This window comes from Saccopteryx bilineata, chromosome 3 (genome assembly GCF_036850765.1).
Source record: "Saccopteryx bilineata isolate mSacBil1 chromosome 3, mSacBil1_pri_phased_curated, whole genome shotgun sequence".
Lineage (NCBI taxonomy): Eukaryota > Metazoa > Chordata > Mammalia > Chiroptera > Emballonuridae > Saccopteryx > Saccopteryx bilineata.
The window spans coordinates 140895474-140921698 of record NC_089492.1 but is presented as its reverse complement, the minus strand read 5'-3'; positions in this window follow the sequence as shown (position 1 = coordinate 140921698).

The window sequence follows — 26225 nt, the reverse complement described above, 5'->3', positions numbered from 1 at the left end:
ACACAGAAAGGCAATATAGGGAAATCAGAAAACAACTCAATGAACACAAAGAATATATGTCCAAGGAAATTGAAACTATAAAAACAAATCAAACAGAGATGAAAAACCCAATTCACGAGCTGAAAAACGAAGTAACAAGCTTAGCTAATAGAACAGGTAAGATAGAAGAGAGGATTAGTGAAATAGAAGACAAGAAACTTGAGGCACAACAGAGAGAAGAAGAAAGAGACTCAAAAATTAAAAAAAATGAGATAGTACTACAAGAATTATCTGACTCCATCAAAAAGAATAACATAAGAATAATAGGTATATCAAAGGGAGAAGAGAGAGAAAATGGAATGGAGAACATACTCAAACAAATAATAGATGAGAACTTCCCAAGCCTGTGGAAAGAACTAAAGCCTCAAATTCAAGAAGCAAACAGAACTCGGAGTTTTCTGAACCCCAACAAACCTACTCCAAGGCATATCATAATAAAATTGGCACAAACCAACAGCAAAGAAAAAATTCTCAAGGCAGCCAGGGAAAAGAAGAATACAACATATAAAGGAAGGCCCATTAGATTATCATCAGATTTCTCAGCAGAAACTCTACAAGCTAGAAGAGAGTGGACCCCAATATTTAAAGTCCTGAAAGAGAGAAACTTTCAGCCACGAATACTATACCCATCAAAGTTATCCTTCAAATATGAAGGAGAAATAAAACCATTCACAGATACAGAAAAGATGAGGGAATTTATCATCAGAAAACCAGCAGTCCAGAAATTACTAAAGGGGGTTCTTTAATCAAATACAAAGAACAAAAAAAACAGAGCCACAAGTAAAAGCTCCAAGAAGAACACAATAAAACCAAATTTAAACTGTGACAACAAAAAGAAAGGGGAGGAGAAGAAGGAGATTAACAGTAGCAAAGGACGATGGAGTGCAAAAGTACTCACAAAATAGTTCGCTACAATGAACAGGGTAGGAACCCTTTTCATTACTCAAAGGTAGCCACCATTGAAAAAACCACCACAGAAGCACATGAGATAAAAAAGATAGCAACAGAGGAAAGATGTATGGAATACAACCAAATAAAAACAAAAGATAGAAAAACAAAAGAGAAAGATCAAACAAGACACAAAACTAACAGAAAGCAAGATATAAAATTGCAATAGGGAACTCACAAGTGTCAATAATTACACTAAATGTAAACGGATTAAACTCACCAATAAAAAGGCACAGAGTAGCAGAATGGATTAAAAAAGAAAATCCAACTGTATGCTGCCTACGAGAAACTCATCTAAGTAACAAGGATAAAAACAAATTCAAAGTGAAAGGCTGGAAAACAATACTGCAAGCAAATAATATCCAAAAAAAGCAGGTGTAGCAATACTCATATCTGATAATGCTGACTACAAGACAGGAAAAATACTCAGAGACAAAAAAAGCCATTTCATAACGGCTAAGGGGACACTGAATCAAGAATACATAACAATTCTTAATATATATGCACCAAACCAAGAAGCACCAAAATATATAAGACAGCTACTTATTGACCTTAAAACAAAAACTGACAAAAATACAATCATACTTGGAGACCTCAATACACCGCTGACGGCTCTAGATCGGTCATCCAAACAGAGAATCAACAAAGACATAGTGGCCTTAAACAAAACACTAGAGCACCTGGATATGATAGACATCTACAGGACATTTCATCCCAAAGTGACTGAGTATACATTTTTATCCAGTGTACATGGATCGTTCTCAAGAATTGACCATATGTTGGGCCACAAAAACAACATCAGCAAATTCAGAAAAATTGAAGTTGTACCAAGCATACTTTCTGATTATAAAGCCTTGAAACTAGAATTCAACTGCAAAAAAGAGGGAAAAAATCCCACAAAAATGTGGAAACTAAACAACATACTTTTAAAAAATGAATGGGTCCAAGAAGAAATAAGTGCAGAGATCAAAAGATATATACAGACTAATGAAAATGACAATACGACATATCAGAATCTATGGGATGCAGCAAAAGCAGTGATAAGAGGGAAGTTCATATCGCTTCAGGCATATATGAACAAACAAGAGAGAGCCCAAGTGAACCACTTAACTTCACACCTTAAGGAACTAGAAAAAGAAGAACAAAAGAAACACAAAACCAGCCGAAGGAAAAAGATAATAAAAATCAGAGCAGAAATAAATGAATTAGAGAACAGAAAAAGTATAAAAAAAATTAATAGAACAAGGACCTTGTTCTTTGAAAAGATCAACAAAATTGACAAACCCTTGGCAAGACTTACCAAGGAAAAAAGTGAAAGAACTCATATAAACAAAATCCAAAATGAAAGAGGAGAAATCACCACGGACACCGTAGATATACAAAGAATTATTGTAGAATACTATGAAAAACTTTACGCCACTAAATTCAACAACCTAAAAGAAATAGATAATACAACCTTCCTAGACTGAGTCAAGAAGAAGCAGAAAGTCTAAACAGACCTATTAGTAGAGAAGAAATTAAAAAAAACATTAAAAACCTCCCCAAAACTAAAAGTCCAGGCCCTGATGGCTATACCAGCGAATTTTATCAAACATTCAAAGAAGACTTGGTTCCTATTCTACTCAAAGTCTTCCAAAAAATTGAAGAAGAAGTATTACTTCCAAACACATTTTATGAGGCCAACATAACCCTCATACCAAAACCAGGCAAGGATGGCACAAAAAAAGAAATCTACAGACCAATATCTCTAATGAATACAGATGCTAAAATACTAAACAAAATACTAGCAAATCGAATACAACAACATATTAAAAAAATAATACATCATGATCAAGTGGGATTCATCCCAGAATCTCAAGGATGGTTCAACATACGTAAAACGGTTAACGTAATACACCATATCAACAAAACAAAGAACAAAAACCACATGATCTTATCAATAGATGCAGAAAAGGCTTTCAATAAAATACAACACAATTTTATGTTTAAGACTCTCAACAAAATGGGTATAGAAGGAAAATATCTCAACATGATAAAGGCCATATATGATAAACCATCAGCTAACATCATATTAAATGGCACTAAACTGAAGGCTTTCCCCCTTAAATCAGGAACCAGACAGGGTTGTCCACTCTCTCCACTCTTATTTAATGTGGTACTAGAGGTTCTAGCCAGAGCAATCAGACAAGACAAAGAAATAAAAGGCATCTATATCAGAAAAGAAGTAGTAAAGGTATCACTTTTTGCAGATGATATGATCCTATACATCGAAAACCCCAAAGAATCCAGAAAAAGACTACTAGAAACAATAAGTCAATACAATAAGGTCAGAGGATACAAAATTAACATACAGAAGTCAATAGCCTTTCTATATGCCAACAATGAAACAACTGAGAAGGAACTCAAAAGAATAATCCTCTTCACGATTTCAACAACAACAAAAAAATACTTAGGAATAAACATAACAAAGAATGTAAAGGACTTATATAATGAAAACTATAAACCATTGTTAAGGGAAATCGAAAAAGATATAATGAGATGGAAGAATATACCTTGTTCTTGGCTAGGAAGAATAAATATAATCAAGATGGCTGTATTACCCAAAGCAATATACAAATTTAATGCAATTCCCATCAAACTTCCAATGACTTTTTTTTTAAGAAATAGAGCAAAAAATCATCAGATTTATATGGAACTATAAAGAACCCAGAATAGCCAAAGCAATCCTAATGAAAAAGAATGAAGCTGGGGGCATTACAATACCTGACTTCAAACTCTATTATAGGGCCTCGACAATCTAAACAGCATGGTATTGGCAGAAAAATAGACACTCAGACCAATGGAACAGAATAGAAAGACCAGAAATAAAACCACATATATATAGTCAAATAATTTTTGATAAAGGGGCCAACAACACACAATGGAGAAAATAAAGCCTCTTCAATAAATAGTGCTGGGAAAACTGGAAAGCCAAATGCAAAAGAATGAAACTGGACTACAGTCTGTCCCCCTGTACTAAAATTAACTCAAAATGGATCAAAGATGTAAACATAAGACCTGAAACAATTAAGTCCATAGAAGAAGACATAGGTACTCAACTCATGGACTTGGGTTTTAAAGAGCATTTTATGAATTTGACTCCACAGGCAAGAGAAGTGAAGGCAAAAATTAATGAATGGGACTACATCAGACTAAGAAGTTTTTGCTCAGCAAGAGAAACTGATAACAAAATAAACAGAAAGCCAACTAAATAGGAATATTTTCAAACAACAGCTCAGATAAGGGCCTAATATCCAAAATATACAAAGAACTCATAAAACTCAACAACAAACAAACAAACAATCCAATAAAAAAATGGGAAGAGGATTTGAACAGACACTTCTCCCAGGAAGAAATACAAATGGCCAACAAATATATGAAAAGATGCTCATCTTCTTTAGCTATTAGAGAAATGCAAATCAAAAGTGCAATGAGATACCACCTTACACCTGTTCGATTAGCTATTATTAGCAAGACAGGTAATAGCAAATGTTGGAGAGGCTGTGGAGAAAAGGAACCCTCATACACTATTGGTGGGAATGTAAAGTAGTACAACCATTATGGAAGAAAGTATGGTGGTTCCTCAAAAAACTGAAAATAGAACTACCTTATGACCCAGCAATCCCTCTACTAGGTATATACCCCCAAAACTCAGAAACATTGATACGTAAAGACACATGCAGCCCCATGTTTATTGCAGCATTGTTCACAGTGGGCAGGACATGGAAACAACCGAAAAGCCCATCAATAGATGACTGGATAAAGAAGATGTGGCACATATACACTATGGAATACTACTCAGCCATAAGAAATGATGACATTGGAACATTTACAACAAAATGGTGGGATTTTGATAACATGATACAAAGCGAAATAAGTAAATCAGAAAAAAACAGGAACTGCATTATTCCATACGTAGGTGGGACATAAAAGTGAAACTAAGAGACATTGATAAGAGTGTGGTTGTTCCGGGGGGAGGGGGGAAGTGAGAGGGAATGGGGGAGGGGGATGGGCACAAAGAAAACTAGATAGAAGGTGACAGAGGACAATCTGACTTTGGGTGATGGCTATGCAACATATTTGAAACAGAAGATAACCTGGACTTTTTATCTTTGAATATATGTATCCTGAGTTATTAATGTCACACCACTAAAAAAATAAAATTATTTAAAAAAAATAATGAGAAAAACCACATGATAATTTCAATAGATGCAGAAAAAGGATTTGATAAAATCCAGCACTCATTCATGATCAAAACTCTCAGCAAAATGGGAATACAGGGAACATACCTCAACATGATAAAGGCCATCTATGACAAACCTATAGCCAACATGATACTCAATGGGCAAAAATTAAAAGAAATCCCCTTAAGATCAGGAACAAGGCCTTTCACCACTCTTATTCTACATAGTCCTGGAAGTCCTAGCCATAGCAATTTGACAAGAAGAAGAAATAAAAGGCATTCTAGTTGGAAAAGAAGAATTAAAACTATCAGTATTTGCAGATGACATGATTTTGTATATAGAAAACCCTAAAGTTTCAGTCAAAAAACTACTAGACCTGATAAAAGAATTTGGCAAGGTGGCAGGATATAAAATCAATACTCAGAAATCAGAGGCATTTTTATACACTAATAATGAACTGTCAGAAAGAGAAATCAGGGAATCAATCCCCTTTACTATTGCAACCAAAAAAATAAAGTACCTAGGAATAAATCTAACCAAGGAGATTAAAGACTTGTACTCAGAAAATTATAAAACATTGATAAAAGAAATCAGGGAAGATACGAATAAGTGGAGGCATATACCATGCTCATGGTTAGGAAAAATAAACATCATTAAAATGTCTATATTACCCAAAGCAATTTATAAATTCAATGCAATACCAATGAAAATACCAATGACTTACTTCAAAGACATAGAACAGATATTCCAAAAATTTATATGGAACCAAAAAAGAACACGAATAACCTCAGCAATCCTAAAAAGGAAGAAAAAAGCGGGAGGTATCACACTTCCAGATATCAAGTTATATTATAAGGCCATTGTACTCAAAACAGCATGGTACTGGCATAAGAACAGGCACATAGATCAATGGAACAGAACAGAGAACTCAGAAATAAACCAACAGCTCTATGGACAACTGATATTTGACAAAGGAGGTAAGACAATACAATGGAGTAAAGACAGCCTCTTCAACAAATGGTGTTGGGAAAACTGGACAGCTACCTGCAAAAAAAATGAAACTAGACCACAAACTTACACCACTCACAAAAATAAACTCAAAATGGATAAAAGACTTGAATGTAAGACATGAAACCATAAGCATTTTAGAAGAAAACATAGGCAGTAAGCTCTCTGACATCTCTCGCAGCAATATATTTGCTGATTTGTCTCCACAGGCAAGTGAAATAAAAGACAGGATAAACAAATGGGACTTTATCAAACTAAAAAGCTTCTGCACAGCTAAAGACAATAAGAACAGAATAAAAAGACATACTACACAATGGGAGAATATATTTGACATAGTGTCTGATAAGGGGTTAATAATCAAAATTTATAAAGAACTTGTAAAACTTAATACCAGGAAGACAAACAATCCAATCCAAAAATGGGCAAAAGAAATGAATAGACATTTCTCCAAAGAGGACACACAGATGGCCAATAGGCATATGAAAAAATGTTCAACATCATTAATGATTAGAGAAATGCAAATTAAAACCACAATGAGATATCACCTCACACCAGTCAGAATGGCGCTCATCAATAAAACAACACAGAATAAGTGCTGGCGAGGATGTGGAGAAAAGGGAACCCTCCTGCACTGCTGGTGGGAATGCAGACTGGTGCAGCCACTGTGGAAAACAGTATGGAGATACCTCAAGAAATTAAAAATCGAACTGCCTTTTGACCCAGCTATACCACTGTTAGGAATATACCCCAAGAACACCATAGCACTGTTTGAAAAGAAGAAATGCGTCCCTATGTTTATGGCAGCATTGTTCACAATAGCAAAGATTTGGAAAGAGCCCAAGTGTCCATCAGAGGATGAGTGGATTAAAAAGCTTTGGTATATATATACTATGGAATACTACTCAGCCATGAGAAATGATGACATAGGATCTTTTACAACAACATGGATGGACCTTGATAACATTATACTGAGTGAAAGAAGTAAATCAGAAAAAACTAAGAACTATATGTTTTCACACATAGGTGGGACATAAAGATGAGACTCAGAGACATGAACAACAGTGTTGGGGTTACAGGGTGGGGGGAGGAGAGGGAGGGGGTTGGGGGAGGGGAGGGTCACAAAGATCATGGCTTTTCAGCATTGGCCATATTCCCCCCTTAATCTATAGACAGACAGCAAATATTTACGTATGGTGTTCCCACTATAAAGACTGCTGTCTTAGGGACAAATGCTGACAAACTATTTCAGCAGTTCCTCCTTGTTCAAAGTCTTATATGTAAACATAGAGCTCCATGTTTCATAGGACATACTCAAGCTCACTCCATGCTTCCTGGTGCTTTAGCACAAGGGAATGCCCCCCCCTTTTTTTTTTGTATTTTTTCTTTTATTTATTTATTTTTTATATATTTCTGAGGATGGGGATGGGGAGGCAAGCAGACAGACTCCTGCATGCGCCTGACTGGGATCCACCTGGCATGCCTACCGGGGGGAATGCTCTGCCCATCTGGGATGTTGCTCTGTTACAACCGGAGTCATTCTGGCAACTAGGGCGGAGACCATGGGGCCATCCTTAGTGCCCAGGGTGGATTTGCTCCAGTGGAGCCTTGGCTGTGGGCAGGAGGAGAGGGACCGGGAGGGGGGAGAGGGGGAGGGGTGGAGAGGTAGATGGGCGCTTCTCCTGTGTGCTCTGGCCGGGAATCGAACCCGGGAATCCTGCACACCAGGCCAATGACTCCGACGGGTCTACCATATCATGCTTTTTACTTAAAAAAAAAAAATTTACATTTCTTTTGAAAGCTGATGAACAGGAGACACCTAATCTACCTTCTTTATTAGATCTAGCTAATAACACTGTTCTGTCTTTTGTCCAAATAGCTCCAGATATATGGAAAAGATTTATATAGGCGGATGGGGATCCTCAAACCCCTCAGCGAGATCTTCTGAGAATGGCTTTTAAGATACCTAGAGGCAGAAAAAACCCAATAGAGATCAGGGGGAACTACCAGCTTTTAGGATACACCCTTAAAGGCTCCAACACCCCAAAGGGGTCTCATAGGATGCCATCTGGGTCCTGCTTCAATAGTGGAAAGGAAGGTCATTGAGCTAAAGCCTGCCAGGCTTACACACCTCTGCTGTGAGGAAACAGGGACACTGGAAGGTGGGCTTCCCCCTCGCTCCTCTAAGGGAGGGTTCAGTCTCTTCCAGGCCTGCTCCAGCCACCTATGACCTAACCTTGCCCAGAATGCTGGGGTTTGCCACTGAAGGCTGAAGGTGCCCAGGGCCGTCGACCCCATCTACGACACTGTGGACGAGCCTAGGGTATTTCTTCCAAGAAGCAGGTAAACTGATCTCATTTACACAAGGGCCACTTAACTATGTTTTGCCTGAATAGTCAGGTTCTTTATTCTTCCCTCAAAGATCTCTGTTGTGGGTGTTGATAGTCCTATTTTCTGCTGCTTTGCTTAATATATAGTGATTCCTTTATTCCTCCTACCTCAATGCCCCACTCATATTTCAGGCTGGGACCTACTCTTAATTTAGAGCTCTCTTTCCTCCTTTTGCCAACTTGTATTATGAATTTACCTTTGCCACCCAGCTTAGTGTATCCCAAGGTTCTCTTTACCAGGCCACAGTCACAGAGCTCCAGGGAAAAGCAACCTGGTCTCAACTCTCCAGGCAGAGGAGAACAGAAGCTCCATATCCACGCATGCTGCAAATCGCTTTTTCCAGTCTACCTGAATCATTACCAGCTAGAAGCAGCGGTCATTGGGACTTGGACATGAGCTGCAAAGTACAGAATGGTGACAACAATTCCAGTGCCATACGGACTTTTCCAGTGGGGAACTTTCCTGGACTCCTGCTCCCTGTGACAGCTCCTAACAGACTGAACTGTGGTTGGGTTGCATTTTTCAGGGATTTGGCATGGTGAGGGGGTCAACTTGGACTTGGGGAACATGTTAAGGACACTACTCATTTATGGATTCTTGCTGTATTGGCCAAGAGTTTGCTTAAAGGCTTTTAATCACTGTAAAAAAAATAGAGGACTGGATGAAGAAGATGGGGCACATATACACCATGGTATATTATTCAGCTAGGAGAAATGGTGACATTGGATCACTTATAGCGGAATGGTAGAGTCTTGGTAGCATTGTGCGGAGTGAAATGAGCGAATCAGAAAAAAACAGGAACTGCAGGATTCCATACATTAGTGGGACATAAAAGCGAGACTGAGAGGCATGAACAGGAGTGTGGTGGCTAAGGGGGGTGGGGGGAGGGAAGGAGGGAGAGGGGGAGGGGAGGAGGAGGGGTACAGAGAGAACTGGATGGAGGTTGGCAGAGGACGATCTCTCTTTGGGTGATGGGTATGCAACATAACTAAATGACAAGATAACCTGGAAATGTTTTCTTTGAATGTATGTACCCTGATTTATTGATGTCACCCCATTAAAAAAAAACAAAAAACAAAAAAAAAACAAAAACAAAAACAAAAAAAAATATTAGTAAACTGGATACAATAATACATTAAAAAAGTCATACATACATCATGATCAAGAGGGAGTTATTTCAGGGAGGCAAGACGGGTACAATATTCACAAATCAATAAATGTGATTAATCACATAAATGAAAGGAAGGATAAAATTTACATGATTATATCAATAGATGCAGAAAAAGTATTTGATAAAATCCAGCACCCATTTATGATCAAAACTCTCAGAAAAAAATGGGAATACAGGGAACATACTTCAACATATGAAAGGCCATGTATGACAGCCAACATCATATCCAGAGCACCAAAATTAAACGCAATTCCCTTAAGATCAGGAACAAGGCAGGAATGCCCCCTTTCACAACTCTTATTTAACCTAGTTCTGGAAGTTCTACAACAGCAATCAGATAAGAAGAAATAAAAGGCATCCAATTGAAAAAGAAGAAGGAAAACTATCATTATTTCTTAATGGCATAGTACTGTACATAGAAAACACTAAAGTATCAGTCAAAAAACTACTAGACCTGGTAAATGAATTTGGCAAGGTGGCAGGATATAAAATTGATATTCAGAAATCAGTGGCATATTTATGCACCAACAATAAACTGTCTGAAAGAGAAATTAAGAAAACAATCCCATCACTATTGAAACAAAAAGAATAAAGTATTTAGGAATAAATTTTACCAAGGAGGTAAAGACTTGCACTCGGAAAATTTTAAGACATTGAAAAAACAAATCAAGGAAGATACAAATAAGTGGAAGCATATACCATGTTCATGGACAGAAAAAATAAACATCAAAAAAGGTCTATAGGCCCTGGCTAGTTGGCTTTGAGGTAGAGCATTGGCCCAGCATTTGAAAGTCCCGGGTTCAATTTCCAGCCAGGGCACACAGGAGAGCGCCCATTTGGTTCTCCACCTTTTCCCCTCTCCTTTCTCTCTATCTCTTTCTTCCACTCTCACAGCCAAGGCTCCATTGGAGCAAAGTTGGCCTGGGTGCTGAGGATGCCTTTATGGCCTTCAAATCAAGCACTAGAATGGCCCTGATTGCAGTGGAGCAATGTCCCAGAGGGGCTGAGTATAGCCCCCTGGTGCGTAGGCCAGGTGGAATCTGGTCAGGTGCATGCAGGAGTCTGTCTGTCTGCCTCCCCCACCCCCGCTTCTCACTTTGGATAAAGAAAATGTGTATATTTCCCAATGTAATCTATAAATTCAAAGCAATTCCTATTAAAATGCAAATGGCATACTTTAAAGAGATAGAACAAATATTCCAAAAATTTATATGGAACCATAAAGGACACAGGTAGCCTCAGCAATCTTGAAAATAAAAAATAAAGTGGCAGGTATCACACTTCCTGATAGCAAATTATACTACAAGGCCATAGTAATCAAAACAGCTTGCTATTGGCATAAGAACAGGCATATCTTTTCAATGGGACAGAACAGAACCCAGAAATAAAACCGTACCTTTATCATTAATTGATATTTGACAAAGGGGTTAAGATCATACAGTTGAGTAATGATAGTCTCTTTAGTAAATGGTGTTGAGAAAATTGAACAGGTACATGCAAAAAAAAAAAAGAAAGAAAGAAAAGAAACTAGACCACCAAATTACAGCTTTCACAAAACTAGACTCAAAATGGATATAAGACTTAAATGTAAGTTGTGAAACCATAAACATCTTGGAAGAAAACATAGGCAGTAAATTCTCCGACATATCTTGTAGCAATATTTTTGCCAATTTTTCTCCATGGGCAAGTGAAATAAAGGACAAAATAAACAAATAAAACTATATCAAACTAAAAAGCTTTTGCACAGCAAAATACACCATTAACAAAATAAAAAGATAACCCACAAAATCAGAGAACATATTTGCTAATACATCTAATAAGAATTAATAACCAAAATTTATAATAACTTCTAAAACTCAACACCAGGAAGGTAAACAATCAAATTAAGAAATGGACAAAAGAACTGAATAGACACTTCTCCAAAGAAGAGATACACACAGCTAGCAGGCATAAGAAAAAATATTCAATATCATTAATCATCAGAGAAATACAAATTAAAACCACAATGACATACCACCTGACACCTGCCAGAATGGTACTCATTAACCAATCAACACAGAGCTTGACCAGGTGGTAGCACAATAAATAGTGTGGGACTGGGACACGGAGGACACAAGGTCACCAGCTTGAGTGCAGGCTCATCTGGTTTGAGCAAGGCTCACCAGCTTGAGCCCAAGGTCACTGGTTCGAGCAAGGTGTTGCTTGGTCTGCTGTAGCCCCCCTGGGTCAGGACACATGTGAGAAAGCAATTGATGAACAACTAGGGTGCTGCAACAAAGAATTAATGCTTCTCGAAATAAGTAAATCAGAAAAAAACAGGAACTGCATTATTCCATACGTAGGTGGGACATAAAAGTGAAACTAAGAGACATTGATAAGAGTGTGGTGGTTACGGGAGAGAGGGGGGAATGGGAGAGGGAAAGGGGGAGGGGGAGGGGCACAAAGAAAACAAGATAGAAGGTGACAGAGGACAATCTGACTTTGGGTGATGGGTATGCAACATAATTGAACGACAAGATACCCTGGACTTGTTATCTTTGAATATATGTATCCTGATTTATTGATGTCACCCCATTAAAAAAATAAAATTATTTAAAAAAAAAAAAAAAAAGAATTAATGCTTCTCATCTGTAAAGCCAGTAGCCACAGCCACCATCACAGCAGCCTGGCCCATGCAGGTTTGCATTAGATTTGGACAGATGGTAATGAAACAATGGAGCCAATAACTGGTGGGCCATTAGCTTTAATCCTAGCTTGCACCCGGCATGCAAGCAATACACAAAGTGGGAAGACACTTACCTTTCCATTCAGGGCTCCCAAAGACACTGACTTACCCGAGTTTCCTAGAATCAAAGGTTTCTAGCTCACCAGCCTCATTCACCTCTGTTTACCATCTCCTTCTTCCTGCACAAACTCTGCACAAACTGGCTTCTCCCTTAGCATTCCACTATCTTGGCTGCCTCTCCTGGCCTCCACGTGGCCTTTCTCTGCTCTCCTACAGCATGGGCTTCTCCTAGAACAGGGGTCCCCAAACTACGGCCCACAGGCCACATGCGGCCCCCTGAGGCCATTTATCCGGCCCCCACCGCACTTCCGGAAGGGGCACTTCTTTCATTGGTGGTCAGTGAGAAGAGCATAGTTCCCATTGAAATACTGCTCAGTTGGTTGATTTAAATTTACTTGTTCTTTATTTTAAATATTGTATTTGTTCCTGTTTTGTTTTTTTTTTACTTTAAAATAAGATCTGTAAAGTATGCATAGGGATTTGTTCATAGTTTTTTTTATAGTCTGGCCCTCCAATGGTCTGAGGGACAGTGAACTGGCCCCCTGTGTAAAAAGTTTGGGGACCCCTGGTCCAGCCCTCCAATGGTCTGAGGGACAGTGAACTGGCCCCCTGTGTAAAAAGTTTGGGGACCCCTGTCCTAGAACATAATCACTCTTCCCTTGGAACAACGTGATCTCTCTTCCTTTTAAAACCTTTTGGCACCTGACCTGTGGTGGCGCAGTGGGATAAAGCATCAACCTGGAACACTGAGGTTGCCGGTTCGAAACCCTAGGCTTGCCTGGTCACGGCACATATGGGAGTTGATGCTTCCTGCTCCTCCCCCTTCTCTCTCTCTCTCTCTTTCTCTCTCTCCTCTCTCTCTAAAAATCAATAAATAAAATATTTAAAAATAAATAAATAAATAAATAAAAAACCTTTTGGCGTGAAAGCCCTCCCCCAACACATATTAACATAATCACACCCATCCCAAGCAAGAAGGGCAACTAATATAATCACCTGGGCAACAGGCTTCCATGTGGGCAGCACCATCTTTAACAAAATGAGCATAATATATTTTATCTGCCCAACATCATCTCTCTCCTTTCCTGTCTGTCTGTCCTTATTTGCCCATCCTGACTCTCTGTCTCCATCAAAAAAAAAAAAAAAATCAACATACAATAAGTGCTGACAAGAGTGTAGAGAAAAGGGAACGCTCCTGCAGTGCTGGTGGGAATGCAGACTTGTGCAGCCTCTGTGGAAAACAGTATGGAGTTTTCTCAAAAAATTAAAAATCAACTACATTTTGACCCAGCTATACCACTTTTAGGAATATATTCTAAGAATACTAAATCACTAATTCAAAATGAGGATAAACACTTCCATGTTTATTGTAGCATTGTTTACAATAGCTAAGATCTGGAAAAAGCCCAAGTGTCTGTCAGTGGATGAGTGGATTAAAAACCTCTGGTATATATACACAATGGAATACTATGCAGCCATGAAATAGATGGAAATCTTACCCTTTGTGATGGTATGGATGGACCTGGAGATTATTATGCTAAGTGAAATAAACCAGGCAGTGAAAGACAAATATCATATAATCTTACTTATATGTGGAATCTAATGAACAAAGTGAACTGATTAAAGAAATAGAGGCAGAGGCAGGGTCACAGGGAGCAGAGGGACAGGTGTCAGAGGGAAGGGGTATGAGGGGATGAGATCAGAGAAGGTGAAGGGATTAGTGAAATTATATATACATAACACAGAGATACAGATAACAGGACAGCAAATCCCAGAGGGAAAGGGGGCAGGGAGTTAGGGGGAGGGAGGTAAAGGGGGTTTAATGGGGGAAACAGGGATGGGGATGAGGGAGTTATATTGAGTGGGACACTTGAATCCATGTTAACACTGTAAATTAAAATTAATTAAAAAAAGTTGATACTTGTAGAGAGTCAAGGACTCAGAACAACACTGAGGACAGTTGTTTCTAAAGAATGGAAGAAAAAATGGAGGGCAATAAATAACTCAAGAAATATCTGTAAGAAAGTAATTTTCTGTGTTGAAGTAAGCTTATGCCTGTCCTTTGCAAATATTTCTATTTCAGGCAAATTGATCAGAAGACATTGTTCCTGTATGGCCAGGGGCTGCCATCGTGGCCATTCATATGTAGGTTCTCATTGAATTTGGGCAGATGGTAAAGAAATGGTGGAGTTGGAGGATGATGGGCCATTCTGTTTACTGGTGTCTCACCAAGACAGGCAAACTACAAGAGCAGCCATGGAAAAGGCAGAAAACCTGCTTATCCCATAGATGGCAAGGGATCAGGGAGACCCTACAATGCTGATAGCAGGAACCAAGAGAGAAAACCCTTGGTCTGTCTCACTTTATAGTGTAGAAAATTAAAGCCTTTAAGCCAATATACAAATAAGGAAGTCTCTGATACAAAGCCATTTATCTGAGGCATAAATGGGATTCCTCATAAGAGTGCACCACCCCACATCATGCAACAGTCAAGAGTGTGGGGAAAAGCTTAGTTTTAAGAAGACTTTAGTATCAGAAGGGAGGGAAAGGCTTAGTCTTAAAACTAAGCCTTAGGCTATAATGACTTTGCCAGCTTACAGCCTGTCTCCCATACCCAAAGCAAGCAAACATATATATATTTTCAAACTTATTTGACCAACAGTTCCCAAAAGACAGAGTGGTTGGCTTTTTTGTTTGTTTTTATTTATTGTTTTTGTTGGTTATGGTGGTAATAGAAGAATAAATTAGGATGCTAAAGGCACTGAGACACTTTAAAACAATTTAATAGAAACACTGGAAAACATATAAGAAATAGCTAAAAGAAAAGTAAACTGTATTTGTTCAAGTTGGAAATGTTAAGCTATAAACAAGTATGGCAGAGAATTCTGAAAATAGTTAAAATAGTGATGAAATTAAATGTATATAATTTACTGTAAAACTTAATTGAATACAAATATTATTGTAGTCTGAATGTTTATACCCTGCCACACCTCTGTATTTGTATATTGAAGCACTAACACCCAATGAGATGGTATTTGGCAATGAGGCCTTTGGAATCATATTAGGGCTTGATGAGGGTGGGATTCTCATGATAGGATTAGTGTCCTTACAAGAAGAGATATCAGAACACTTAAATGAGAAGATGGCCACTCACAAGACTAGAAGAGAGCTTTCACTGAGAAAATAAATTTTTGTCATTTAGTCACCCAGTCTATGGTGTTTTGTTATGACAGTTCAAGCTAATTGAGACAAACCTCAATGTCATTATTTATTGAAAAATATATATTCTTGTAAAGCCAGTAGCCAGGGCCACCATCAGAGCAGCCTGGCCCATGCAGGTTCACACTGGATTCAGATCTTTGGTAAAGAAACAATGGAGCCAAAAGCTGATGGGCTATCATCTTTAATTCTAGCTTGCACCCAGCGGGCAAGTAAAAACACAATGGGCTCCAAAACCCATTCACATTCAGTGCTCACAAAGCTACTGACTTACCCAAGTTTCCTAGAATCAAAGGTTGCTAGCTCACCAGACTTATTCACCTCTGTTCCCCATCTCCTTCCTTCTCCCTGCACAAACTCTGCACAAACTGGCTTCTCCCTCAGCACTCCACCATCTTGGCTGCTTCTCCTGGCTTCCTGCATGTGGCCTTTCTCTGCTTTCCTCTCTGCTCTCTCATCTAATGATAATCTCAGGAACCAAGAGAGCAAGCTCCCGTTCTGACCCATTTTAAAGTGTAGAAATCAAAACCTTTAATCGAATATACAAAATAGGGAAGTCTCTAATACAAAGTCACTTATCTGAGGCATGATGGGATTGCACCACCCCACATCAAAAAGAGTGGGAAAGGCTTAGTCCTAAAACCAAGCCCCAGGCTACAAGCATCTTGCCTGCCCACAACCCGACCCCAACACACATTAATATTACCTGGGCAACAGGCTTCCATGTGGGCAGTGCCATCTTTAACAAAGTGAGCATAATATATTTTATCTGCCCAACAATTCTGTACACCAATTGAATAATAATGGTTTGAAAATAAAGAACTATCAGTCTTTTGGCACCTGCAAACCAGTTGATGAGGACAGAATTAAATTCATGAAAATGTAGGTAGGGGGAGAATGAAGTAGGGCTTAACAGGCAGCAATAATATATTTGTTCTTAGTCATGGACTGTACAGAAGTCATTCTTCATTTTCCAAAGAACCCGAAAAATGCTAAGTTATGTTCTCAACTTATGAGGCAACATGAATAACACTCAAATATTACACAACTCTTAATATTTCAATACCTACAAAGGTTTGTGTTGGGCAGATAAAATATATTATGCTCACTTTGTTAAAGATGGTGCTGCCCACATGGAAACCCATCGCCCAGGTGATTGCTTGGGATGGATGTGATTGTATTAATGTGTGTTGGGGGCGGGCCGTGGGCAGGCAGGATCCTTGTAGCCTGGGGCTTGGTTTTAGGACTAAGCCTTTCCCACCCTTTTTTATGTGGGGAGGACTTTGTATCAGAGACTTCCCTATTTTGTATATTGGATTAAAGGTTCTGATTTCTGCACTATAAGGTGGGGCAGACCGGCAGACTGGGAGCTTGCTATCTCAGTTCCTGAGATTAGCATTAGAACAGAGAGCAGGTTGGAGAGCAGAGTAAGGCCACGTGGAGGAGAGGAGAGGCAGCCAAGATGATAGAGTGCTGAAAGAGAAGCCAGTTAGTGCAGAGTTTGTGCAGAGAGAAGGAGTTGAAGAACAAAGGAGAATGAGGCTAGTGAGCTAGAAACCTTTGATTCTAGGAAACTTGGTGTAAAGCCAGCAGCCAGGGCTACCAGGACCACCATCACAGCAGCCTGGCCCATGCAGGTTCGCATTGGATTCGGACAGTCGGTAAAGAAACAACGGAGCCACAAACTGGTAGGCCATAGTCTTTAATCCTAGTTTGCACTCGGTGGGCAAGTAAAAACACACACTGGGCTCCAAAACCCAATCACATTCAGTGCTCACAAAGCTACTGATTTATCCGAGTTTCCTAGAATCAAAGGTTTCTAGCTCACCAGCCTTATTCTCCTCAGTTCCCCATCTCCTTCCTTATCCCAGATACAAACTCTACACAAACTGGCATCTCACTCAGCACTCCACCATCTTGGCTGCTTCTCCTGGCCTACTCCATGTGGCCTCCTTCTGCTGCTGGCTCTACTTTCTCTGCTCTCATGCTAATCTCAGGAACCAAGAGCGGGCAAGCCCCCGTTCTGCCCCTATTTTATAGTGTAGCTTCACAACCTCTAATCCAATATACAAAATAGGGAAGTCTCTAATACAAAGTCACTTCTCTGAGGCATGATTGGATTGTACCGCCCCACATCAAAAAGGGTGGGAAAGGCTTAATCCCAAAACCAAGCCCCAGGCTACAAGGATTCTCAACACACATTAATATCACCTGGGTGACGGCCTCCTCGTGGGCAACATAATCTTTAACAAAGTGAGCATAATACATTTTATCTGCCCAACACTCAGATAAGTCAGTAGCTTTGTGAGCACTGAATGAGTGGGTTTTGGAGCCTAGTGTGTGTTTTTACTTGCCCATCAGGTGCAAGCTAGATTAAAGATAATGGCCCACCAGTTTGTGGCTCTGTTGTTTCAGTACTGTCTGTCCGAATCCAATGAGAACCTGCAAGGGCCAGGCAGCTGTGATGGTGGCTGCGCCTCCTGGCTTTACAGTTTGTAAGGAGACAGTTGATTAACAAAACATCAGTTATTTTATACACAAAAGAATTGGGAAGAAAAAATAGATTTATTAAAAATGTAATATAAATGTGAGAATGAAAGTCTGTTTTTCTCATCAGCAGGTTTAGTGGCTTGTGTGCTGGTATCAGGAATACCCATATCAGTTGCTTTCTCAAATATTGAAATCAGTGATGCAAAAATAATGGCTTTGAAAGTTTCCAATCTCCTGGGGTAATGTATGAGTGTTTATCGGCTCATTTGACTAGTAGTCTCAAAACTTTGCACAACTGCTGTGAGACCTTAAAAATTCACATGACTTTGTTTGTTTCACTGTTTGTTCTTTTTTTATCAGAGGATTGGTTGTCTCCCTATCTCAGAGAATTCTTTTCTCCCTTTCCCATATTTGTGGGGATTGATAAGAATATCTCCTGTGACATTAGGGGCCTATGTGTAAAATACAAAATCAATGTACTTGACAATATAGCATTTACATCTTGCAATGAAACTTCAATTTAGAGATTTTGTATAATTGTGCATTAGTGAGGATTAACCCTTTGAGTACTGAGTTTTTTTCATGCTTGCTGATCCAGCAGAGTTTTTTTCCAAAAAATGAAATTAGTTCCAGTTATAGTTTTATTAACTTAAAATCATGTTTGTTTGATAACGAATTTATGGAAACAAGAAGAACATACATTTGCCTTTTTTTAATGTTGCCTTACACATTTTTAAATTTAAAATTTTTGTATGATCATACTCTGGATGGTCAAGAGGTCTGAGGACGTACACGAACATTTGTACTACTCAAAGGCCAAGGGTGTGGTTGGATATTGAGCAGGAAGGATGTACGTTAACCAAGTCAGTTAGCGTCCCAAGGGAGTTCCCAGTAAGAAGTGCTACAGTAGCAGCAGAAACCTAATTTTGAACACATGGGATGATATGATGACTCAGTGCATCGCTGCGCTTCTGATGGCAAAGGAGGAGCGATGCTAGGGAAACTTGAACTTTAATGTTTTTTTCCTTAGAATGAGGCCAGAGAGAGTGGAGTAAGAAGAGCAGAACTTGCAAAAGAAATAATGATGAGTAGGAGCGTAATCAAATAGATCTCTTACCTAAAGACTCTGGAAGACTATTTGTTCTTTGGAATTAAACGAGAATGATTAAACTCAAAGAGAACACAAATAAGCAAATATAATGTGGCTAAATTCAAGGTAAAGGGTCATTATCTAAATGAGTTGTAGGAACCTGAAAAGATTACAGAAATCACGCAGCATCTGAATCAATGCTTATATGTCAACAAACACAATTATTTATTTAGAAGCACAGACAACTGGGGAGTTAGGGTATGGGGAGGGGATGAGCATATAAAATGTAAAAAAAGCCAGATACCATCAGCTTCTCAGAGAAGTAGTTTAGATGGTCATTCTGTCCTCTATCAAGGTTTTCCCCCCATTAACATAACTATCAAATGACATGACATATGCTTAGAAGAGTTCTCCTTTGCTATTTACTTTTCTCTTTAGAAACCAGGAGAGAGCCAAAACAAAGAAACTGCTACCTGTGGAGTTCACCTTGTAAATTTTCTCTACAAACTATGCTTTCTTCCTATCAGTTTTGATTTGGACCCGTATTTGACCCTGACTTCTCTGATGCTGGTAGGCAAAGAAAACTGCATAATCAGCTTCTGAATAAACACTGGCCCCCAAAGAGAATAAATTGCAAACAATTCTGCTGTTTTCTTTTCCTGACTTCTGATGGATTAGGTCTTGAGAAGAAACACTTCTGGTAAACTGGATGTAGAATATTATCTACATGTTTTAATATAGGAAAACAAACACTTTTCCACTTAAGTATCCAGGAAGAAAAACACTTGCTATTTGATTCAAATTGATCATGAGGATTCAAATTCTCCAGCATATTTAAACTGGTTTTGTAAGACAATATATTCACAAGCTCATTAATAATAGAAGAGACCTCCTATTTCTGATCCGTGATTCCTACCTAGTTAAAAATATTTTTATGGCCTGACCAGGCCGTGGTGCAGTGGATAGAGGGTTGGACTGGGATGCAGAGGACCCAGGTTCAAGACCCCGAGGTCACCATCTTGAGTGCTCATCTGGTTTGAGCAAAGCTCACCAGCTTGGACCCAAGGTCGCTGGCCTGAGCAAGGGGTCACTCGGTCTGCTGAAGGCCCATGGTCGGTCAAGGCACATTTGAGAAAGCAATCAATGAACAACTAAGGTGTCGCAACGCACAACGAAAAACTAATGATTGATGCTTCTCATCTCTCACCGTTCCTGTCTGTCTGTCCCTGTCTATTCCTCTCTCTGACTCTCTCTGTCTCGGAAAAAAAAAAATTAAAAAAAAAATATATTTTTTATAGCTCCTCGTAGCATCTAAATGGTGATAATCCTAATTTTTCTACCTCTCTTTTATTTTCAGAATTTTAGTTATCTACAGCATAGGTCTACTTATATATTTCATGGATAACTCACACATTTTTATAAAAAAAAAATTCACAGATGACATAGAGCTCAGATGTCTTAAATTCCCCAGTCCCACCTTCTAAGTGCACTGCCTGGTGGCGTCACATTGTAGAGCTATCCAGCTATATCACTGAGACCCAATTTATGAACCCAAATTATTTTTTACTTTTTTTTCTCTGGTCTTTTCTACTTTATATTCATTTATGTACCAGTCTTGATTAACTGCATTGCAAACATGTCTCAAAAATCCTGGCTTTCTTCTCTAGATTCTCTTTCTGAGCATGACTGCTGGTCCATTGTCTTTAAATCCCTGCTATCAGCCTCCTCTCCTGCATGCTACTTAGCAACTTTGAAAAAGTAATTTCAACTCTACCAGTCATTTACTTAAAATTCAGTCTCTAATTGTCACAGAATAAGTTAAATCTTCATTAAGTGACATACTTCAGACTCACAGTGCCCATCATATTGACTGTTTGGAGTTGGGGGTGGAAGTATTCAATAGTTGCTCATTCATATCTCCGATGTAAATATTGCTCCCTAAACCCCCAATACTCTATCTTTTCCTGCTATGCCTCATAATCCCTTCTGTGAATACATCTATATTAACATCTCAAAATGCCTCATTAGTATGTATACCCCAGATAATTGGTAGCACTATCCTTTTCTCTTGATGGGTCCTTGAAAACAGTAGACCTTTACTAATTGTAGATTTGAACTCAAAAAAAGACAATTCATAAAAATCCATGCTTTTCTTTTTACAACCCAGAATTTTTTTCATAAAGCATCTATTTCATCTACCATAACTTAGTTTTACCCAGGTTCTGTGCTTAAGTATAATTTTGTTAATGTATCTATAACTTAAATTGAGGTCTGTATTTTAATGTATATGTTTAGTTATATATTCTCAATTAGATTGTAAACAAAAAGAGGTATTTTGTATATATATGGACTGTAACATGATACTTCTTTCAATCAACACCATGTACTAGGTAGGCACTGAATAAAATTTTTTTCATTACTGGAATCACACCCTGAAGTTTGTTAATGAAGATGCTTGCTGTAAATTTAATTCAAATATTTGAAATTTTAAAATCCACCTCTGAATCCTTTATGCTGATATTGCTACCCTGACTTTTCTCTCCCTCACTTTAGGGATGGTGTTACCTAATCTACTATCTTGAATATTGTAAGTGTTGATGAAGCATATCCATTTTAATTGAACTGTTAACCCAAGGGAAAATTTCACTTACTCTCTCTTAATGGCACTTACATTTTTAGATTATTTAGTGGGTTTAATTATTTAGAAGAACCCTTATGATTTATCAAGTATAATGACATGATTAATGTAGTACATTATACTTTCTTTAACATGATTTTACAAGTGAAAAAAAGCATCTGGATTTAATCACAAAATTACATTGAACATCAGTGGCGCATGTAAAGCAGCTCAGACTTGTTCTCGATATATCATTTCTCCTGTGATTACAGACATCTATTGGTTATTCCAGTTTTACAAAGACTGTTACCTTCTTAGCCAGTTTACAGAAATTAGCAGAAAAGGTAAGAACAAGAACAGTTAAATATGGTTCAAAAGATCTGAGATCTCTTATAATTGTCCGTGGTTTTATAAAATATTAATTATTCTGGCCCTGTTGTCTTCAAATTTACTAGTAGTGAACTTTATTGAAACTTTCATAGAAAAGGGAAATCTATGGTGATTTGCATATTTTACCATAATGCTGTCCACCCTCTCTCCCTCCTCCCATTTCCAGTTTCTCTATCCACAGCCATTTAATTTTGGTTTTCTCTGTTTGTTTTTTAAATTTTTTTATTGATTTCAGCAAGAGAGGGAGGAGGTGAGAGAGAGACAAAGAGAGACAGGAACACTGAGTTGTTCTTATATGTGTTTTAATCAGGAATCAAACCTCTGTGCTTCTGGATGATGCTCTAACCAACCGAGCTATCTGGACAGGGCTAATTATGGTTTACTATATGTTTGCCTTGTCTGTTATTTAAAGATGTTTATGAATATTGCTGAAAATGCCTGAAAAAAAACCACAATATTTCCAAATCCATGCTATGTTACGAAGCCCCAATTATATCAATCAATGTGTTACACAAATAAGAAGAAAGATTTCGGAGTCGAATTTATGATTAGATATTTACTATATATTAGCCATGATGTCATGAGTAAATTACTTTAACTGCATTATCCTTTGTTTTTTCACAGAAAAAAATTAGCAAAATTATATATACCTTACACATTTGTTTTTGAGATTAAATGAAATATTCTTAGTTGCTTTTAACATCATGCCTGGCAAACATTAAGTATTTCAAAACTATTAGCTATTATTATAATTAATGGGGCCATGTCACTTTGTTTTTATTCTGACAATGTTTCTACTGAAGAAATAGTCATTTAAGTGTATCTTAAGCAAAAATGTTCAATAATTTAACTTAAAAATTAAAAACTTAATTTAAAATGAAAGTCAAGGTAAATGTATTTATATTCCTCCCTTTCCAAATATGCACTTAAAACAAAATTCCATATAGTGGAATAAACTGATAATAATTGAAAAAACTCACATAACTAGAATTGGAGACATTAATACTCCAAACATTTAGATATATTTTTGCACTGAAAACGTGAGTTATTATTCTAATGGATAAATTCCATTAGTAGAAACGTAAATTAGACTGAGTCTACCAAGATAAAAGCAGAACAATATTGCCTAACCAGGCGGTGGCGCAGTGGATAGAGCGTCGGACTGGGAGCAGAGGATCCAGGTTTGAGAGGTCAGCAGCTTGAGCGTGGACTCATCTGGTTTGAACAAAGCTCACCAGCTTGGACCCAAGGTTGCTGGCTGGAGCAAGGGGTTACTCAGTCTGCTGAAGGCCCCCAGTCAAGGCACATATGAGAAAGCAACCAATGAACAACTAAGGTGTCTCAACGAAAAACTGATGATTGATGCTTCTCATCTCTCTTCATTCCTGTTTGTTCTGTCCCTATCTATCCCTCTCTCTAACTCTGTCTCTGTAAAAAAAAAAAAAAAAAAAAAAAAAAAGCGAGCAACATTGTGAGCTAGTCTTCACAGGGATACTCCTGGAGTTGATAATTGAGGCAGCAGAAACCTTCAGTGGGGAAAGATAAAAGAGATGAGCTAAAAGTTGTCTATGAAAAGAATACCTCCCACCTTCAGTCTTGCCTGCACAGAATTTGCCTTGGCCCACAAGTTAAGTCCCATTATAGACCCTTTAAAGAGACTGAGTGGTGTGCTTGGAAAGGACAAGGAATCTGAGATTGTAAATTAGCACACCGAATGAGAACTCTTTAGTTTTTTTATTGAACAGGTCACTGTGTTCCCTTTCCCCCTTTATTCAATTAAAGCCACAAACATATTTATCTATCTTTCCTATCGAGTCATTGCAGATGATAAAACACTTTGGCTGGTATAAAAAATGGAAATCAAGAATACAGGAAAGATATATATATATATCAGAAATATATATATATAAGATATATATATATATTTAACATATATATCATATGTTAAATTACCAGCTATCATCACCTAAAAGATAAATCATAAGTAAGAATACAAGATAATAACAATGATAATTGTTGGGCAGATAAAATGTATTATGCTCACTTTGTTAAAGATGATGCTGCCCACGTGAAGGCCGTTGCACAGGTGATATTTTTTTTTTTTTATTCATTTTAGAGAGGAGAGGAAGAGACAGAGAAAGAGAGGACAGAGAGAGAGAGAAGGGGGGAGGAGCTGGAAGCATCAACTCCCATATGTGCCTTGACCAGGCAAGCCCAGGGTTTCGAACCGGCGACCTCAGCATTTCCAGGTCGATGCTTTATCCACTGCGCCACTACAGATTCAGGCTGATATTAATGTGTGTTGGGGATCGTTGTAGCCTGGGGCTTGGTTTTGGGATTAAGCCTGTCCCACCCTTTTTGATGTGGAGTGGTACAATCCAATCATGCCTCAGAGAAGTGACTTTGTATTAGAGACTTTCCTATTTTGTATATTGGATTAAAGGTTTGGATTTCTACACTATAAAATAGGGGCAGAATAGGAGCTTGTTCTCTCTTGGTTCCTGAGATTATCATTAGAGGAGAGAGCAGAGCAGAGAGCAGAAGGAGGCCACGTGGAGTAGGCCAGGAGAAACAGCCAAGATGGCAGAGTACTGAGTGAGATGCCAGTTTGTGTAGAGTTTGTATCTGGGATAAGGAAGGAGATGGGGAACAAAGGAGAATAAGGCTGGTGAGCTAGAAACCTTTGATTCTAGGAAACTTGGATAAGTCAGTAGCTTTGTGAGCACTGAATGTGAGTGGGTTTTGGAGCCCAGTGTGTGTTTTTACTTGCCCACCAGGTGCAAGCTAGAATTAAAGATGACAGCCCATCAGTTTTTGGCTCCATTGTTTCTTTACCAACTGTCCGAATCCAACGCGAACCTGTATAGGCCAGAAGGCTGCTGTGATAGTGGCCCTGGCCGTGGCTCCTGGCTTTACAATAATAAAAAACAATACAAATAAATAAAAATATAAATAATTGTACGAGAATAAACTCTTTCATACTCACAACCATAAACCTACTTTTGCTGACCCCTGTATATTTGTGAATATGTCAGTCAATAGACGTGATTGAAGAAAAAGCCCATAAAATTTCCAAGTTATATATTAATATTAAAAAGTTTACATATATAAAGGATCTAAGAAACTGATCCATCCACAAGGAGTTGCAAATATAAAATATATAGAAAACAGTAATGAAGAAATAAAAAAGGAAAAAAAATAGAAAGAAAAAATAAAAATTGCTCAGATCAAAGAAAGTCCTAGAACTTTTTAAGCCAGAGAGCCATGTGAATAATTTGTTTATTAAACATTATCCCCAGGCATGAACTTTCAGAATAATGAAAGCAAATAAAAATTTTCCTTTTTTCTATTTTTTATAGTTACAGCTTCCTTCTTCACTTCCCTTCCTCATATTGAAATTACTAATCTGTTCTTGTTCTTTATATTTTTTGCTTGTTTGTTTTAATTTTTGTTTAAAGACTGCTGGGTAAATGAAATCATTAGCAAATAATCTTCTGAGATTGGGTTTGTTTTTTTGTTTTGTTTTGTTTTGTTTTTTACTAAAGACAGTGCTCTTGAGATCTTTCTAAGATGCTGTGCATATCAAAAGTTATTTTTGGCCTGACCAGGCGGTGGTGCAGTGGATAGAGCATTGGACTAGGATGCAGAAGGACCCAGGTTTGAGACCCCAAAGTCACCAGCTTGAGTGCGGGCTCATCTGGCTTGAGCGAAAAGCTCATCAGCTTGGACCCAAGGTCGTTGGCTCCAGCAAGGAGTTACTCGGTCTGCTGAAGGCCTCCAGTCAAGGCACATATGAGAAAGCAATCAATGAACAACTAAGGTGTTGCAACGAAAAACTGATGATTAATGCTTCTCAT